This window comes from Apis cerana, linkage group LG9 (assembly GCF_029169275.1).
Source record: "Apis cerana isolate GH-2021 linkage group LG9, AcerK_1.0, whole genome shotgun sequence".
Lineage (NCBI taxonomy): Eukaryota > Metazoa > Arthropoda > Insecta > Hymenoptera > Apidae > Apis > Apis cerana.
In genome coordinates, this window is record NC_083860.1 from 4,348,084 (window position 1) to 4,363,888 (window position 15,805).

Consider the following 15,805-nt stretch of genomic DNA (forward strand, 5'->3'; position numbering starts at 1 on the left):
ATGAATATTAAATTGATGAACGAAATCGAAATAATTATAATTTGATATAGGATTTTTCATACAATAAATATTCTATACACATTTGCAGTTATTTTAATCCGAAAATTATAATCTCTAATCAAGGAACAAAATCACATTGTGATATTAAGATTAAATTATTCGTGAAATGTTTTAAGTTCAACGATTCTCTATCTTATCATACACGGCGTTCCAAGGAAACCAAAAATTTCAGTGTATCAGCAAGCAAAAACATGTCTGGCATGCAAGTAGGAATTCAAAATCGGGGATCGGTGAGATGTGTAGGTGCGTAATATATTGCACAAATTATTCACGTACCATCAGCCATTTTTAGCTGAAAACTACTCTATTGTTAAATTCAACCAATTAAATTTATCTATTGAATGCATCAGTAATTTAATACGTAATTAACCGACTAAACGAACATGCACAGCTTCGATTAATAGGAACATAATTTTAAAGAATCGATTTAAGATTGATTTTAATACTTTGAATTAATTTTAAAAAAAGAAGAACGAATGGTTACTTCTAACATTATTTCTAAAAATTACAGCAATTACAATATTCGAATACAAATACTATAAATATATAATACGTATAATAAACGACAATCTGACTTTGCGCACACAACTTTCTTTTATTTTACCTTCGATTCTAATCATCAACATATCAAAACAACTATTCCCAAAATCGATCCTTTTCCCCAAAAAGAATCTCTCCCCTTATTCCTGTTAAATCGTAATGTAAAGACGATCGCATTGATGCATACCATTCGCCCGCAATTTCGAAATCCGTCATCCATGCCTGCATAAAATAGTCCGTGAAAATTGTCCCTTTTCTGATTTACCGGCCGTATCGATTCTCGATTCAATTCGAAAATCGCGTTACCACGCGAATAATCACGTTTCCAACGCGCGCAACCCTTCTCCTCTGGCGCGATAAACGCAAGCGGCCGGATACCAGCAGCCTCCTACCCCCTCTAATCGAGTCTTTGACTAAATGTATGCAGTAACCGAGTAACGCCAAACTTTAAATCGATATCTGGAATTCGTCTGAGATAAAGAGAGAGAGAGAAGTCGTAGTACTCTCTCTTCTGTCTCTCCCTCTTTCACGCCTACCAACATACCCACCAGCAAGCGTACTGGAGGGTGCAAATGGTACATCCATTACTTCCCGCAGTCTAATGGCTGGAATTTATTAGGCGATAAGTTACTCTCCGGGCTACCTGCCTTACTTGCCGAGTTCCAGGACTCTATCCGGCCGGAAGTCGAGAGGGACACATTTTCAACCTGTTCCTCCATCCCCCAAGATCCGTCACCATCCCCCCCTCTCTCTCTCCCTCCCTTCCCATTTTGAAGAGACGTGGCTCGCCGCAATGGCGCGTGGCGTGATTCCTCCTTGGGGATCACGCTCCTTAACCCCGCGTGACGAGAGGGCGGAGAGATTCACGGCGGACCGTAATTAGGAGGGCCGTAATTCGTGCTGACGTATTTTCACCGAAGCTCGGGGAAAAGGGTTGACTCGAACGACGAGCAACATCGTCGCCCTTTATTTTTATCGTCTGCGGCCGCTGTGAAATACGGGAAGACTACGTGAGAACTAAAAATAACGGGGAGGGAGGGGATGGGAGGAGTCTCCTCTCTTCGTCTATCTTTTTTATATAAGCGTTACGCGTCAGGCATCCTCTATCTTTATAAGACGTTTTAAAAACGTTCACGGTACTTGGCTCAACGTCGTATTTCAGGGAACTAAATGCATCCCTGAACGTTTATTGCGTGCACACGTATGGGATTCTTTATGGGGAGACGGGGATAAGTCAACGGTGTTTCCTTCTTTTTCGAGAGAAATTTTAACTCTCGTCGAGTTGCGAGATGATTGATCGAACCTGGGTGAATAATGGTTTCATCTTCTTGGAAAATGTTTATTACCTCGCTTAATTCCTATTCTTTATTTATCTGATGTATATATTTATTTATCTGTATAAGTATATGAAATATTAATATCGAATTATCACGATGTGATATATAAAATTGATGATCGTAGAAAGAAGAATTCGACTGAAAAAATTATTACGATTAATGAATAAGAAAAATTCAATATTGAATATATCAGGTGTAAATTCCTATTGGAAATCAATCCTTCTACCTTAAACTTATTTCACTTTCGCTTGCGAAGACACATTTTCCACAAACTAAAGTATACTGCCTATTCGAGAACATGGCGTCCAGATCCAGATGTTGAATAAGTAACGACGAATCAGGCACGAATTTATCTAGCGTCTCGCAAGATTACCAGAGGCTATGGATAGATTGATAAAGCTAGATCCTCCGCCAACAGGTTCCTCCACCTTCCTCCTGACAGTGAAAGAAGCTACGAGGGCTCACTTCGAACACAGAGGCCGACAGAGAAGTATTGAAGAAGGCAGTCGGCGGATCGAGGCGTAATTTCGGAATCTGGAGCTTCGATTTGTCACATCGAGGCCTATTTGTCAGCCGATGATTCGAGCGACAAATGTAATCCACGAGGAGTCCGACTATGCGATTTTCATTCGTTGTTGTAATTGGCCCATTCAAAATCGATAACCTTTCAATTTCGTTTCGGATAGGATTTATATCTCTTTTTGCGATACGATTATTCTTTCGTTTGTGATATTACATAAAACAAATAACGAAAATTGGAAGATATCGGTATTATTTATCGAGTTGCTAAGTAATTGGAGAATGATTCGTAATAGAAGCGATCACTTTTAGCCATTTTTATAAGGAGGCGAGTTTTCCTTGTGTTGAGATGAAATTCTCACGGTATTATTCGAGTCTTAACGAGGACAGCTGGATGAATTAGATTCGGGTTAACTAGAATAGGGAGGTTGGCTCGTTTAAAGTGGATTAATTATGAATAATCGTGCTCTGGATTAGGCAGCTTTAGCTGCGGACTTGAACTTGTGTGCGTGTGATACGTAACACGTATAATTATTTTAATTAATCTTGTGTATTTTGTCTATTTATTGGAAAATTGTATAGTGCAAATTTCAGTGATTTTATCTTCACTATAAAATTATTAGATACCACGTTTCACAATTTGATTTCAATATTTTTTAACTATTCTAGAAATAACTTGATGTAAATTCGTTTCGAAATCAAACGAACGACTTTTCGGATATAATTATTGCTATTTTTTAATTATCTTTTTCTCATCGTCGTCATCATGTATCCTCTGAAACGTATATGTGAATATAGTTTTTCATTACGTAACGGATGAAATTACAAATAATTCATAAAAACGTAGCAAAGATGTCAAAAAAGAGGAAAGAGAAAAAGATTCTCGCTGATTCAACGATAATAAAAACGAGGAAAACTTTACGCTCTCGAATTCCCATCCCGATTGTTTCGGAATAAAAGCAGCGAGGACGTAAATTGCCAGCTGAGATAGCAAAGCAGAGAAATGGGAATGGCTAGGGCAACGAGGAATTAAGCGGTTGCGTTAACGTTCACGTTTAAAACGTGCGGGCCAGGGGTGGGGGTTGGTTTAATGACGCCACCGGATGTTAATTATACGTTATACCCACGAATCGTTATTCCCGATGGTGAAAACATACTCGTCGACCATTGACCAGTGTCGACATACACGATCGGTGCCCAGTGTGCAAAGGTTCCCAGGTTTTTAGCCCCGGTGTGCGGCTAGTGATGGAATCAAACGTATTGCAAGTAGGTTAGAATCGAAGAGAGAGCTATAGACGCTATCAGAATTAGAATTTTATATAAATTTAGAAGCGAAAAGAGTAGAAAAATCTCGAATGATCAGTATCTGAAAAATTCATTCCATTTATTTTTTGATCGTGCTTTGAAAGAAAGTAAATTCTTCGAAATTAGGACAAAACCAGAAATTGAATTGCATTTATTTTGACTCTTCGTTTCCTATATTTGAGTTATATACTATATTAAATTTCAATACTATTCGATAATTTTGATATATCCCTTTTTCTCTTTCCCTTCACTTACAAATTAAATTTCAACATCGTTACTCGATAAATGTACAATTTAATTTTGGTCCATCGAACTCGATCCCATCACTACTCCCTGGCCCATATTCAAATCAAATTTCAATACCGCTACTCGATGTACAATTTTTGCCCACTTAAACACCAACGTATTTGGCGCGCGTATTGAACTCGATCCCATCACTACCCTCTCCCCTGCCCCGTGATAGTTGCATCGTAAACATTGTGGTTAACCAGTACCTCGAAAGGGTTTTAAAAGTGGCGGAAATTCGGTGTACAGCTGATTCGGAAGCTGGTATTTACCGTCAGTCATGAACCCATCTGGCTGCTCCCCCTCCCCCGATTGTTTGCACGCTCCTCCGCCCCACCCGCCACTTTTCACGACGCGTTTGCGTGCACGCTTCGACGCGTTTGCGTGCACGGGCTCGCGTGTAATTATGTTTATGGACGGTCGTAAGGTGTGTCTGACGCGGTTTCGCGACTGGTTTACGCGGTGTTAAGGCACATAGGGGTGGGATCCGTGGGCTCTTTTGTCGCGGCTGCGAATTATCGGCTATTTTATTTACGGAGTATGTGTAACAACGGTTGCCGCCGGCCCTTGATCGCGATGTTGCCAACGATTATTCGAGAAGTTTGTTTATGCTTTGGCCATTTCCACGCGAAATGAGTGTTGGATTAAGTAGAATGGGCGTGTAAGTGGATTGGATTCGTGGATTTGCGATGACACGAAATGCGAATGTTGGGTGGGGACGAAAATAATCGTTAATCGGCTGGTGGTTTTTGTATCTCTGAAAGGAAAGATAAGAATGTAAATATTATTAAATGAACGAGATATTTATGTACTCGTGGTTTGATATCTTTCATAAATTGTGTAATTTATATTTTGTTATAGAATTATTCGAAATTTTCCATTCGTTTTAGAAATCACGAACAGAGAGAACGTTCGTCCAGGGTTTTTCTCAATAGAGAATGTATAAAGTAGGAATTTTTTTCTGCGCAGAAACTAGTAATCTATAATTTTTCAATAATCCTTAAATAAGAAATGTTAAAAATTACTCAAATATCGCGATTGGAGAATAATAAAAAAAAGCTTTAAAAAAGTAAAATCTTCAATAGAAATGTTAATCTAGCTAGATTAAATTTTTAACAAACTTTTAATCTTAACATTATCATTACTATTTGAAAATTATTTTACATCCAGTAGAAAAAACTATTCAATTAGCTGAAAGGGCAAAATTCATTAAAAGAAACCGCAAATCATCGATCGATTATTAATCGTATATCGTGCTCGTTTCTGGAATAGATCGATAGACGAATAAATGACAGAGGAATCGAAAGGGAAACGGTTCGATTGACCGTTTCAATTTGTGCGAAATGATCACGAAGAGCGGAATGTCTGGGATACACAGCGTGGCAATAAATTTCTCTGCCTCTATCGAAAATTACGAGGGGGACAGATTACGTTTGCGTGGAAGTTTGCCGTGGGAGTTGCATGTAATTTATATATACGTGTACACCTATACACCATCGAATTTTAAAATATAATTCATTTAAAATGAAATCGAACCTTCCGACCGAAAATTGCGATTGTCCGGTCACGAGTGGCCATGCTCGAAATATCCACTTTATTTGCAAAGTATCGAGGAACGTGACATCGGGTTATTTGTTTAAAAAAAAATGTATAACAAAAACATTGATGAGTGATTACAGTCCCAATGCATATTTCAAAGTGATATGCGGGACTATTGCTCATGTATATATGTGGTTTTGTGAATTTTCTTTTTTTGTTTTTTTTTTTTCGTGCAAATTCGAGATAAAACGTTCCATTTATTCCATCTTCTGTTTTCGTATCAGAGTAAGAATTGTATAAATAAACGAATGAAATAAACCTTCTTCTAAGATCTGAATGGAAAATATCTGTCCAGTAGGAAATCTTCTGTTTTATGATTATCAAGTAAGAAATGAATAAATAATGAATTAATCTTTTCCCAAAAGATTTTTCTTAGCGAGAAATATTTTGTTTCACGATAAATTGAAAGAATAAATTCGTAGTAGCAATTCTAATGCACGAATTAAAAAACTGTTTTTGATTTGTGACTTGATAATGATTGTATTACATGTCGACTGCGTATGCATGGTGCAATAATTAATTTGAATCATCTAGGGAAATTATAGTTAATTAATTTCTAGTAGCAAGCAGTAATGATTTATATTCCATGTAATCTTCAATTAGATTTTTTTATGCCTTGAGATTAATATTGTTTCATATATTTATGCAACAGTTCACACGAGTCGTGTCATCATTCTCTTACAATTTAATTAATTCAATATCGAATTATTTATCCTGTGCATCTGACATTTATTATTATGACGTAACGAATCCTTACGATATTCAATTTATTCGATATAACCAAACGTGCTATAAAATTTCTGGAATAGAAACCAATTTACTCGAAGAAACCTAAAAAAAAAAAAAAAAAAAAGAAAAAGAAAACATTACTATTAAATTATTCAATTACTTAAATAAAATCGATTTAATCGAATGATACGAATCTTACGATTACAATCTTACTTCGAACTTTTTACAAGTTTTTAACCAAATCCTTTTCCTCTTCCTTTCCTCGTACAAATTATTAATTAAAACAAATTAACGATAAAATTAATAAGATTTCAAAAAATTCATCGGAAAAAGAAAGGACGATAATTCCGCTACTTTCAAATTCAAATCTTTCCAAACAATTCACAATCTTACTCCAAACTTTCCATCCAAGCTTTTAACCTTTTCCCTTTTCTTCCTTCGTACATTATGCCGGCTAAGTTTATCGGCAAACACTCGGACGTCCTCTTTCCAAAGCTTTCGCGGTGATTCGAATATAATACATCATAATCCATTCGTTCGAGTCCCAAGGGGTTGCAGTCCGATGAATTTGTTAAATAAATCCACAAAGAGCCCCCCCTCCTCCCCTCCTCTTTGAATAGAGGAATCGCGGTGTCGATCGAGCGAACTTTTTAATATTTGAACTTCCGTAATGAACCTCGACCTTTCGAGTATCGTTCCACCTTGCTACCGAGAATTTATCTCCATTCGACTTTATCGCTATTATTCACATTCGTGACGACTCGTATTCGATCTGAATCGATTTGAATCGATCTTTCGAACCGGCTTGTTCGACGATGACGGGGAGAGCTGGAAGGAATCGTGGATAACGGTGGAGGAGGGAGGCGGTTCGTTCAATTATTAAAATAAAGCCTCTACCGTGGCGACAGGGAAAATGAAGTTTCGAATTCTCGACAATTTCATTCGCGCGGAATCGAGAGGTGAATAGCTCGAACGCGTTAAAAACTTTCGATTTGCCGGAATTCGCCCAGTTTTCGCCGCTTGGAGGTAAATGCTCGGCTATGGATTCTAATAAATTTTTTGGTAATTGACGTATGAGTCGAGAACAAAGCACTGTGGAAAGTTGTGGTCGGTCTTATTTTTAGGGGAGGATTATTATCTCGGTCGAGTATCTTGTATCGACAAAATTTTCGAGTGTGGCAGTTTCGAACGGAGTGTATTACGTTAACGAGGCCAGTTAATTATTAATTTTGTATTTAATTTTTATATTGAAGTTTTATATTAAAATCTCAACCATTTAAGTAGAATTTGTATTTCAAGATGATATTTCTAATTCTTTTTGGAATTAATCTGGAATTTAACAATTAAACGAAATCAAGTTTGGTGTTATATATACAAAAAATAAAAAATATTGGTTATACTTACTTTTATGTAACGTTTTATCCAAATAAATTTGACACAATCAATATTTAAAATCTCTATTCTTTTCTATTCTTTACAACGAAACGATAATTTTTATGAATTATTCCTTCTCTTCCCATCGATTAATACGGATATCGTTTCAATGCTGAAAAGAATTTATAAAGAGTTATTAAATATTTCGAAAAAATTCGCGAAAAATCTAGTGACCTGGTTTCAAGCACGGCCTTAAGAGTCGAAAGTTAAAACACAGGGAAAGCCAATCGGTATCGGAATCTCCATAAATCAACCGCGGAAGAGGCAAAGCGACGTTAATAACCCTTGTCTCGTGATTCCGCCAACATGAACACGTTAAAATTCCACTTGTGGCCGACTTTTTATCGGTGTTATTTTGACAAATCCTAGCCCCGGTTATCCGGGCCCCGCATATATGAAAAGATTGCAATTCGTCTTCTTGCCCCACTTTCATTTACATTTGCCCGCTATGCACAAACCGTGTGAAAACCGGCATGGATTTACTCCACTTGTATGCATTGTTGCGTCACCGCGAAGAATTGAAACTGGGGGGGGGGGAAGTAAAGAGGTAGAAGAAAAAAAAGGAAGAAAAAAAAAGAAAAGAGAAGAAAGGAAAGGAAGCACGTCTCTCCGCTTGGGAGGCATGGTCACCCTCTGAAAGAATTAAGAAATTTATCGCGACTCGAGTGTAAACCTCGACGTCAGGTGTGTTTACAGAGAATTTACTGTGACGGATCGTTACTGTTTCACGCGGGTTTCACGCGTTATAGGCGCGAACGGATGCGAGAAATGGTGAGATCATTATGCTAGCGGAATGCATAGTTCCCCCTCCTCCCCCGCCCTCTCTTTCTTATCCTTTGCGTGTTTAACGTTTTATATTTCGCACCACTTGAAGTTTTTTCCACCGCGTTTAGCGCAGTTCAACCCCTCGTATCGCTTATTTTTCTGAAAGCGGTTAACCAAGCACCGAGATACCCGCTAGAGGGAGAACGTAGCAATTTTCCGAGAATTCAGGCAGTAATCGCGAAACTTCTCCCGGTTATTCGACCCTTTTCAAAATTATCGTTATAGAATCTTGAAATGGTGTGATGGAGGATCCGCGAAAGGATTTTCTCGCGTCGAGGATGAAATAGGTATCGTATTTTTTGAAGGGTGGAGCGGCACAGAAAAGGTGCAGAGATTTCGATGTACAAATTTTTCGGCTGAAAAAAAAAATAAATAATTTAATTCGAATAGGCAATGGGTGTTATGTTTTTCTTTTTTTGTCTCTGTTGGATAAATGAATAGATTCAGTGATACGCAAAATAATTACTTACGTTAACATTTATTTATTTTAATATCCATTCTTCCATATATTCATAGAATTTTATTAATTTATACTTTATACACTTTTTCCATTTTCTTTCTTCTCATTTTGCATCGGATTATTTTCATCAAATTTTCTTTATCCGATTTTCTTCTATCGTATTGTAATAAAAAAAATGTGATCTGTTAGAAAATGAGATTAAATGAGAGGAATTTTACTCTCTGCTGTATAAAATTATAAACACGAATATATCATTGCATAGAAGAGTATGGTAAATCCAAAAATGATTGAACAAGATTGAAAATTTTGTAATTTTATCATAGAAGTTGATGTAGTATCGAAATTCTTTTATAGAAATTATTATTCTAATTTTATTTATTCAGATATTTATAAATAATGAAGGTAATTAGAAGTACAAGTGTCTCTCTCTTACAGGCGATTTATATTTTCGATTTATTTTATCCGATACTTTTTATCATAATTTAATTTCATTCACAAAAATTAATCATTTATGAAACTCGATGAAATTTACATATTATTCACACTCTATAAAATTAACTGCTCATTGATTTATGGTTGATTAAAGATGGTATTTTTTGTTTTTTTAATTCTTCTATTAATTAACAATGATATCGATCCCTCGAATTTTGCTCGATAAATTTAGCCATAAACGTATTAGCCGTAACAGTATCTGGAGATGTTTTACTAAGAATTCATTCATTGAATTTTTTATTTTAATAATAAACTTATATAGGATGGATCGTTAACTTTAATTTTTTTTATCTATAAATTTTTTATAAATCTTTTATACATATTTGGTATATGTTAGAGGTTGCTATTAGAAAATATCTATCTTAGTTACGATTCATCACATTTTGTCAATATTATTATTTGTATAATATTATCATTAAACGTTCTATTATTGTACTAAATAATAAATTATGATCTCATTATCTATTCATTATGTAGTAATTAATCCATAATGTTGGTAATTAGTTTCACAAGTGTCAACGTATTAACATTACCTAATAATTTTGTGCTTAAATATTCATAAACCCATACTGAACCACATGTATAATGGAATAAAACATCATAATAACAAAGTTACATAAATAACGCATAATATATAATATACATAAATTGTATTAAAAATATTTGCAAGAATCTATATCAATCTTTCCACCATTGCACATTCATTTCCAATTATGGAATTACATATCTTTTAATTAGATAATATTTTTTTTTCATTCTCAATTCACTGTCAATTCAAAAATCTCCCTAAAAAAAAAAAAACTTATTTTCTACTCACCAACATCTTACCTTCTATATCCAATCCCCAACAAATAAAACATCTTTTCTGAAAAAAAAACAATCAAATTTAATCACGCTGACAAATAAAAGAAAAGATAAAAGTAAACGTACTCACCGTACACGCGAGCAATCGATCGACAACGAATTTGGAACGAAAGCATATCCAAAGGCGTAATTCGATTCTTAAATTCATCTCGGAAAGAAAGAAACGTCTGACGAGAGAAAAAGCTTGCGAATACGTTCCCCGAAGCGTTCGAGCGACAGCCTCGAAATAATAATATCGGGGTGGATCCGCCGGTGGTCGAATTAGGTCGGTGATGAGGAAGGAGAACCACTGGGGTTGGTGGTGTAGCTGGTTGAATGCGCAAATGATTGGTGAGATCGTGGCAGCGAGTAGGCGCCTGCCGTCTTTGCCCCCGGTTGGCCGGTTCGTTGCTCTTACAATGGCTCGGCGCAAGACTGAACAGTGAACTCTCACCCTTTCCAAGATGGTATAGCCACCTGCTGTATGTGCACCTTGCGCGGGATCTCTTCCATTCCTCGGTTGTCCAATGACTGGTGGAAGATGGTTCTTGGATTGTTTCTTGGCTCGTTTTCATGGGATGATATATCTGCTTTAGAGAGATTGAAAGGAATCGTTTGTAAATTTTATTGATTCGGAAGTTAATTTTAGGAAGGGAAAAGAATAAAATGTGGTTTTCTAATAGATAAGTTCAAAATTTAACAAGTTGCTCGTTTTCTTTTGAATTATTAGTACGATTATTTATTGTTATTCTACTTTTCTTAAGATATTTTATTAAATAAAATTGGAAAACTAATAACTTTTTTTAGAAAATTAAAATCGTCACAAAGGAAATAGATAAGATATTACGAATAGAAAAGAAAAGATAATAAAAGTATGAATCGTTTTTTATTATTCGAGTGATTGATGGTAATCTCAAAGAATCGATTGATTTATTGGAAACTAATACAATAGTAGATTTTAATACTTTTAATATTTTATTTACCTTTTAAACTTTTGTTTATTTTAACGAGCTAACGCTTTCTATAATCTTGTACTTGAGGCTCTCTTGGTAATGGTACGTTAAAATGGCTTTCATAGTTGATTGAGAGGTGATAATGAGGGTAAAAAGTATGATAGATTAGCCGAGTAAAGTAGATTGCCTGGTTAATTCGCATATGCTCTGTGTATATGTGTGTGATAATCGTATTTACATTTTATAATCCTCAATTGATGGATTTTAGAGTCCCTTTTATTCTAATTGTAAAACCTTTTCTGAAAAATGAAAAAAAAAATAACATATATTAATTCGAATATACTGACATTTTGTTCTGAAATATAAAAATAATATTCTTTAATTAATTTTGATTGGTATTTAAAATATCTTTTAGATGCATTATTCATTTATTTTAGATTTTATTTATATTTTATCCTATATTTAAATGATATATTAAATGAATAGTGAAATTTAAAGTAGTTACAACTTAAATAAAGTATTTTAATTTCTATTGACTTATTTAATATTGTTTAATCAGTATTATCTCTCCATTATATTTCCATATATCTATTCTTTCCATTAAAAGAACAAAATCCAATTTTTCTGTATAATATTGATCAAATTATTATTAGTTCTTTATGTATATATATATAGATTTGTTTAAAATATCTTTTAATTTTTGTACAATTCAACGAATATATTAATAAGTTTTTTTCTTTCAACTATACGTAATTTGATTTATTTTTTAAAATTAATATAAATGTATTTTTAATTCATTACGTCACAATATATAGATTAACAATTCTTTTTATATAATATTTCAATTTTAATTTTAATTTAATTAAATCGATTTAATTTTGTATTTCATTTTAAAACGAATTTAATTTAAAATTGATCATTTTAATTTATTTATTTTATTTTATTTTTTCTTATTATAATCGTTTAATACTATCATTCAATTTGCATCGATTATTTCTACAAATATTGCTATATAAAGTTGTTTATACTGAATAATGTTCAGTTTGTTGTAAAACTATTTGCATTCTCCTGTGTTGGATACGAAATGATTATAATCCATTCGTTTATTAAGAAAGCAAAAAATTTTATAGGTCAATGCAACCCAAAGATGGAGTTATGTCCAAGCTGTTGAATCGAAAGATTTGAACAAATTATATTTCGTTCGATTTTTAAATTCACTTTGCAAACTTATTTTAATTGAATTAATAAAATTTAATCGATCCACAATTAAATTATATTCAAATAACACGGAATTATAATAGCGAAGAATCATTAGGTATTAATAGAGAATGAAATGAATATTATAACTGTTAAGCTCATAAATTGCAAATATAAGTCTACTTATTTATGCCTTCTATAGTGAATGTATTAATTTTTGAATAAATTTCAATATTTCAAATAAATCATTATTAATAATTATTATGTAAATATTAAATATTAATAATTTAATAGAATATTTATTAATTCCGAGTAATTTATGTCTAAAAATTAATTAAAATTTAATTACTCTATTCCTTTTAAAGACCTTTACATAAATTTCTTAAACATTTTACTTGACGAACGATTGTACAATAAAATAGCTAAAATAAATATTCCAAAATTAATATTTTCTAAAGCACTACTAATTATGTACATAAAATATCAACTGCCCATTGAAAATACAAAAAGATTAAAAAATATATATAATCCATAAAATCTTCTTACGCATAATAAAATTTCGAAAATTCTATTCTCAAATTTATAGATGCTGAACGTTTAAATTCCAGAAAAAACAATCCAAATCTTTCTCCTTCCTCTCACCCAACTTAACAATCATCTTAACATTTTATTAAGTAACATTTACCTCGAAGCATCGTTTACAAATGGCCAGCCAACACATGCCGACGAGATTCCTCCCCATAAATCAATTACTTTTACTCGCATTAAACCACCATCTCTATATAAAGTTCCTCGTGGAGGAATAGGAAACTTTTCTACCGCGAGAAAACTTTTGTTTCGACTTCCGTGCAACCTTCGAAATCGCATAAATTTGATCGCGAGCAATATCACAGCCGAGGCATAATTTACAAGCTCGATATCAATATTCGATAAGTTTTTAAGTGTCGCGTTCCTGCGAATCGCAAGTGCGATCGATAAGGGAACGATAAAGCTATACGGAAACAAAGGAAAGGATTATACATACCTTATATATATATATACACGTAAACGGAGAATGGACTCGGCAACTGATTTAAATATCGATGATATCAATTCGGTTTGAAATGTACAAGTGGCCACTCCACGGGTAATCAAATTAATCAATTGTTCCTGAGACCTTTGAGACCAAGAGTTGGTCGCAACAGATACACCACCGTGTTCCACGGTAATAAATTCCTGGCTGGAGATGTCCACGGTTGTCGTATCTCTCTAAATATCAAAAGCCAATATTGGCGTGCTGCCTTCGGCTCGTATTCGTTTTTCCTTGGCGATTGCGGGGGCTTTTGTGTTTGAACAGCGGCGGCCAATCCTTCTAACCGGAAAAACTGATAACAAAAGTTAATTGACGATGCGATACAACACAAAAGATCCCCCCTCTTACCCCCCCTCCCAAGTGCACGGTTGCAGACTGAAAAGAATTGTAAGAATCGTGGAATATGAAACGCTTTATGCACTTCTCTTATCGGTTCCGTAATATCGATGCCTGATGTTTTACGCGTGTTGCTGTAGCGGATGTTTCGAAATGAAAGAAAGACAAAAAGAAGGAGGATGAAATTGGAATATCGCTATTCGATTAAACTTGCAACTCGACAGGACAACTCTTCTCTGTTTTCGAAACGAGTTGAAACGATATGATGCGCGATAAAATAGTTGCTAATTTAATCTTTGTATCTTTGCACTTATTATCACATTTCGAAATCACTTTGAATCGTCAAGAATTGGGGTTTATTAATTATTTGGATATAAATTTTTCAAGCTGTTGTCATTTGATTAGATTAAGAGTGGAATTTTTCGAAATAATTAACGCGTTCTTTTTCAATTATTCAATTCTTGACTTTGTTTAAACGAATTTTAATATCAAGTGTTTCGATGGAAATGATTTTTAATCGTAAATGAAACTTAATTTTCTAATTATTTTATAATCCTAGAAAATTAAATTTCTCAATCCTCTATATATGTAAGTACATAAGTATCGTAAGTACGTTCAAAATTTATTGATGTGCGTAATATCGAGAAGTCGATTAAAATTATTTATATAAATCATTGCATTTATACGACGCATTTACGGATACAATTCGATAGACCTGTGCCAATATCGCGATATTACGGTACAATAAATACGTTTCGACATCGATATCGAAGTTGCATAGCTTCTTCGATGCTCGTCCTATAATTTTCAGACTCCGCAACTATGTTATCCACATTAGAAATTTACATATCAAATAAATCATATCGAATAAGAGAAATTACGTCATTTATTAAACATAACAATTGAACGTTTAACGAGAATTTCAATGAGAAATAATTAAAATTAGGAAAAATTTCAATGTAATCAGAGATTAAATTAATATTGCAACTTGCGTACTGTCCCTGCTAATTATTGTTCAATTAATATCATTTTCCATTTATAATGACGATTGAAAATCTTACTTGAATTCAAACAATCCAAATCATCCCAAAATATCCCAACGTCGTCATAATTTCGATCCTCGAACTATACCTTGAACTTGATCCATGGAAGGAAGATAAGCTTAAATAATTAATGCCGTTTCTCGAACCTTGTAGTTTCGTTTCTGAACCGTGCACTGTCTATTTATGAAGCTCAAGTTACGTTCCCGGTACAGTTTCAATGTTTAAATCGCGGTACAGATACATAAATAAATGTCGAAACTTTTCTCGCGTGAAAACAAGAAGATATAGATAGAGTCAATTCTCACTCTGAATTAGATCGCTGTTGGAAACAATTAGTATCAATTCAGATCACGAACAGATTATATCTTCGTGATAATTTTTTGCAATTAATAGAGGTAAACAATTTGAACAATTTTGAAAGTTATTTTTATTCTCTGAAACGTTGAATTCAATCATTGCATATATGAAAAAAAAGACAGATATCTAGAAAATTTCTAATATTAAACGAATCTTAATTTTTTCGTGATTTCCTTCTTACTTTTTCCATAGATTGTATGCAGTAATGTTAACAATTTTACGACATTACTGTTTTCCAGTCTGGAATTGAAATACTTCCCGGGAAGAAAAGAACTCTGCGAATTTACTTTGGATAACGATAAACGAAAGTTTCGAAGCACTATACCCAAAAAAATTTAAAACTCGTTAATTTCTTTTTCGCGTTACAAATAAAATACACTTCGAACGTGATATCGCAGCCATCCCTCGAAACAATAACG

General features: G+C 33.8%; 1 long non-coding RNA gene across 7 annotated transcripts; it reads right to left on the minus strand.

Moving 5' to 3' along the window:
• Positions 1–5,204: 5,204 nt before the first annotated feature.
• Positions 5,205–15,432, minus strand: LOC108000911 (uncharacterized). 7 transcript variants are annotated; one of them, XR_009831057.1, is made up of 10 exons: positions 15,048–15,431; positions 13,603–13,942; positions 11,412–11,680; positions 10,520–11,018; positions 10,403–10,450; positions 9,104–9,275; positions 7,983–8,989; positions 7,779–7,920; positions 6,574–7,703; positions 5,205–6,476 (listed from the first exon to the last, which is right to left on the minus strand). It is a non-coding gene; the product is annotated as an uncharacterized LOC108000911 (long non-coding RNA). The 7 variants fall into 7 exon arrangements; XR_009831056.1 differs by having other exon boundaries at positions 6,588–7,703; positions 7,779–8,989; positions 15,048–15,432; XR_009831055.1 differs by having other exon boundaries at positions 7,779–8,989; positions 15,048–15,432.
• Between the last annotated feature and the right edge of the window lie 373 nt (positions 15,433–15,805).